This window comes from Rhinopithecus bieti, unplaced genomic scaffold, assembly GCF_001698545.2.
Source record: "Rhinopithecus bieti isolate Rb0 unplaced genomic scaffold, ASM169854v2 scaffold_3878, whole genome shotgun sequence".
Taxonomy (NCBI): Eukaryota; Metazoa; Chordata; class Mammalia; order Primates; family Cercopithecidae; genus Rhinopithecus; species Rhinopithecus bieti.
In genome coordinates, this window is record NW_016805059.1 from 4,436,059 (window position 1) to 4,440,810 (window position 4,752).

Sequence of the window (4,752 nt, forward strand, 5' to 3'; positions counted from 1 at the left end):
GAGATGGATAAATTCCTGAAAATACACAATCCTCCTAGATTAAACCAGGAAGAAATAGAAACTCTGAACCAATACAATAATAAGCAGTGAGGTTGAAATGAAAATTTAAAAGATATCAAGAAAAAAGGTCCAGGACCAGATAGATTCATAGCTAAATTATATCAGACATTCAAAGAAGAATTGGTACCAATCCTATTGACACTATTTCAAAAGATTGAAAAAGAGGGAATCCTCCTTAAATCATTCTATGAAGCCAGTATCACCCTAATACCCAAACCAGGAAAGGACATAACAAAAAAAGAAAACTACAGAGTGATATCCCTGATAAACATACATGCAAAAACTCTCAACAAAATACTAGCTAACCAAATCCAACAGCATATCAAAAAGATAATCCACCATGATCAAGTGGCTTTCATCCCAGGGATGCAGGGATGGTTTAATAATCCACAAGTCAATAAATGTGATATAAACAGAATTAAACATATAAACAGAATTAAAAATGAAAATCACATGGTCATCTCAATAGACACAGAAAAAGCATTTGAAAAAAAACCAGCATCCCTTTATGACTAAAACCCTCAGCATAATTGGCATAGAAGGCACAAACTTTAAGGTAATAAAAGCCATCTATGACAAACCCACAGTCGACATCATACTGAATGGGGAAAAGTTGAAAGCATTCCCCTGAGAACTGGAACAAGTTAGGGATACCCACTTTCACCACTTCTTTTCAACATAATACCAGAAGTCCTAGCAGAGCAATCAGACAAGACAAAGGAATAAAGGGCATCCAAACTGGTAATGAGGAAATTAAACTGTCTCTGCTGATGACATGATCACATACCTGGAAAACCCTAAAGACTCATTCAAAAAGCTCCTCAAACTGGTAAATAAATGCAGTAACATTTCAGGATAAGAAATCAACATGCACAAATCAAAGCCCTGCTATACACCAACAGCAACCAAGCTGAGAACCAAATCAAGAACCCAACCGCTTTTATAATAGCTGCAAAAATTAAAATAAAATACTTAGAAATATACTTAACCAAGGAGGTAAAAGACCTCTGCAAGGAAAACTACAAAACACTGCTGAAAGAAATCATAAGTGACACAAACAAATGGAAACATCCCATGCTCATGGATTGGTAGAATCAATATTGTGAAAATGAACATACTGCTAAAAGCAATCTACAAATTCAATGCAATCCCCATCAAAATACCACCACCATTCTTCACAGAACTAGAAAAAAAAAATCTGAAAATTCATAAGGAAACCAAAAAAGCCCACATAGCCAAAGTAAGACTAAGCAAAAAGAAAAAATCTGGAGGCATTACATTACCTGACTTCAAACTATACTATAAGGCCATAGTCACCAAAACAGCATGGCACTGGTATAAAAACAGGCATACACACCAATGTAACAAAATAGAGAACCCAGAAGTAAAGCCAAATATTTTACAGTCAACTGATCTTCGACAAAGCAAACAAAAATGTGAAGTGGAGAAAACTTATTCAACAAATGGTGCTGGGATAATTGGCAAGCCACATGTAGAAAAATGAAACTGGATCTTTTAAAGTGGCATAGTAGTGTGGCTGGCAAGATGGCCAAATAGGAACAGCTCCAGTTTGCAGCTTCCAGTGAGATCAATGCAGAAGGCCAGTGATTTCTGCATTTCCAATTGAGGTACCTGGCTCATCTCATTCGGACTGGTTAGACAGTGGGTGCAGCCCACAGATGGTGAGCCAAAGCAGGGTGAGGCTTCACCTAAGCTAGGAAGCACAGGGTGTCAGGGAACTCCATCCCCTAGCCAAGGGAAGCCATGAGGGACCCTGCTGTAAGGGATCGTGCACTCCAGCCCCAGATACTGTGCTTTTCCTACAGTCTTCGCAACCCGCAGACCAGGAGATTCCCTCAGGTGCCTATACCACCGGGGCCCTGGGTATTAAGCACAAAACGGGGCAACCCTTTGGACAGACACCGAGCCAGCTGCAGGAGTTTCATTTCATACCCCAGTGGCATCTGAAATGCCAGCGAGACAGAAGCATTCACAACCCTGGAAAGGGAGCTGAAGCCAGGGAGCCAAGTGGTCTAGCTCAGTGGATTCCCACCCCCACGGAGCTAGGCAAGCTAAAATCCACTGGCCTGAAATTCTCGCTGCCAGCACAGCAGCCTGAAGTCAACCTGAGATGCTTGAGTTTGGTGGGGGGAGGGGCGTCTGCCATTATGGAGGCTTCAGTAGGCAGTTTTTGCCCCACAGTGTGAACAAAACTACCGGGAAGTTCGAACAGGGTGGAGCCCACCACAGCTCAGCAAAGCCACTGTAGCCAGACTGCCTCTCTAGATTCCTCCTCTCTGGGCAGGCCATCTCTGGAAAAAAGGCAGCAGCCCCAGTCAGGGGCTTATGGATAAAACTCCCATCTCCCTGGGACAGAGCACCTGGGGCAAGGGGCGGCTGTGGGTGCAGCTTCAGGAGACTCAAACATTCCTGGCTGCTGGCTCTGAAGAGAGCAATGGATCTCCCAGCATAGCACTCAAGATCTGCTAAAGGACAGACTGCCTCCTCAAGTGGGTCCCTGACCCCTGTGCCTCCTGACTGCAAGACACCTCCCAGCAGGGATCAACAGACACCTCATACAGAAGAGCTCTGGCTGGCATCTGGAGGGTGCCCCTCTGGGATGAAGCTTCCAGAGGAAGGAGCAGGCAGCAATCTTTGCTGTTCTATAGCCTCCATTGGTGATACCCAGGCAAACAGGGTCTGGAGTGGACTTCCAGCAAACTCCAGCAGACCTGCAGCAGAGGGGTCTGACTGTTAGAAGGAAAACTAACAAACAGAAAGGAATAGCATCAACTTCAACAAAAGAACATCCACACAGAAACCCCATCCGAAGATCACCAGCATCAAAGACCAAAGACAGATAAATCCACAAAGATGAGGAAAACCAGCACAAAAGCCTGAAAATTCCAAAACCAGAAAGTCTCTTCTCCTCCAAAGGATCACAATTCCTCACCAGCAAGAGAACAAAACTGGACAGAGAATGAGTTTCACAAATTGACAGAAGTAGGCTTCAGAAGGTGGGTAATAACAAACTCCTCTGAGCTAAAGAAGCATGTTGTAACCCAACTCAAGGAAGCTAAGAACCTTGAAAAAAGGTTAGATGAATTGCTAACTAGAATAATCAGTTTAGAGAAGAACATAAATGACCTGATGGAGCTGAAAAACACAGCACGAGAACTTCGTGAAACATATACAAGTATCAATAGCCAAATCAATCAAGTGGAAGAAAGGAAGTCAGAGATTGAAGATCAACTTAATGAAATAAATCATGAAGACAAGATTAGAGAAAAAAGAATGAAAAGGAATGAACAAAGCCTCCAAGAAATACGAGACTATGTGAAAAGACCAAACCTACATTTGATTAGTGTAACTGAAAGTGATGGGGAGAATGGAATCAAGACAGAAAACACTCTTTAGGAGATTATCCAGGAGAACTTTCCCAACCTAGTAAAACAGACCAACATTCAAATTCAGGAAATACAGAGAACACCACAGATACTCCTCAAGAAGAGCAACCCCCAGACACATAATCATCGGATTCACCAAGGTTGAAATGGAGGAAAAAATGTTAAGGGCAGCCAGAGATAAACACCAGGTTACCCACTAAGGGAAGCCAATCAGACTAACAGCGGATCTCTAGGCAGAAACCCCACAAGCCAGAAGAGAGTGGGAGCCAATATTCAACATTCTTAAAGAAAAGAATTTTCAACCCAGAATTTCATATCCAGCCAAACTAAGCTTCATAAGCAAAGGAGAAATAAAATCCTTTACAGAGAAGCAGAAGGTTCATGACAGCAATGGGGGCTTACCATTATTACTCTGCAGCCGGCCAGAATCCAGGTCTATCCGTCCTTCCCAGGCCCACCCAGACCCAGCCAAGTTTGCTACGCCTGAGAATGTGGCATCCCAGATAGGGGTGCCTGCCAGGGCTGCCAGCAGCCACGGGAAAGGCGCCTATCAGGACCCCAACAAGCCAGCCCAGATCCTCTTCAGCAACATTTCCACTGCCAAAGCGGTTGCTGAAGCTATTAGAACAAGCCTTGGACCAAAAGGAATGGATAAAATGATTCAAGATGGAAAAGGTGATGTAACCATTACAAATGGTGGTGCTACCATTCTGAAACAAATGCAAGTATTGCATCCAGCAGCCAGAATGCTGGTGGAGCTGTCTAAGGCTCAAAATATAGAAGCAGGAGATGGTACCACATCAGTAGTCATCATTGCTGGCTCCCTCTTAGATTCTTGTACCAAGCTTCTTCAGAAAGGGATTCATTCAACCATCATTTCTGAGTCATTCCAGAAGGCCCTGAAAAGGGCACTGAAATCTTGACTGACATGTCTTGACCTGTGGAATTGAGTGACAGAGAAACTTTGTTAAATAGTGCAACCACTTCACTGAACTCAAAGGTTGTTTCTCAGTATTCAAGTCTGCTTTCTCCAACGAGTGTAAATGCAGTGATGAAAGTGATTGACCCAGCCACAGCTACCAGTGTAGATCTTAGAGATATTAAAATAGTTAAGAAGTTTGGTGGGACAATTGATGACTCTGAGTTGGTGGAAGGGCTGGTTCTCATCCAAAAAGTGTTAAATTCCGGCATAACCAGAGTTGAAAAGGCCAAGATTGGGCTTATTCAGTTTTGCTTATCGGCTCCTAAAACAGATATAGATAATCAAATACTGGCTTCTGACTAT

The 4,752-nt window shown here is 43.1% G+C and overlaps 1 pseudogene; it reads left to right on the forward strand.

Moving 5' to 3' along the window:
- The first annotated feature begins 4,008 nt into the window (after positions 1-4,008).
- Positions 4,009-4,752, forward strand: part of LOC108529039 (T-complex protein 1 subunit delta-like) — a 4,527-nt pseudogene continuing 3,783 nt past the window's right edge.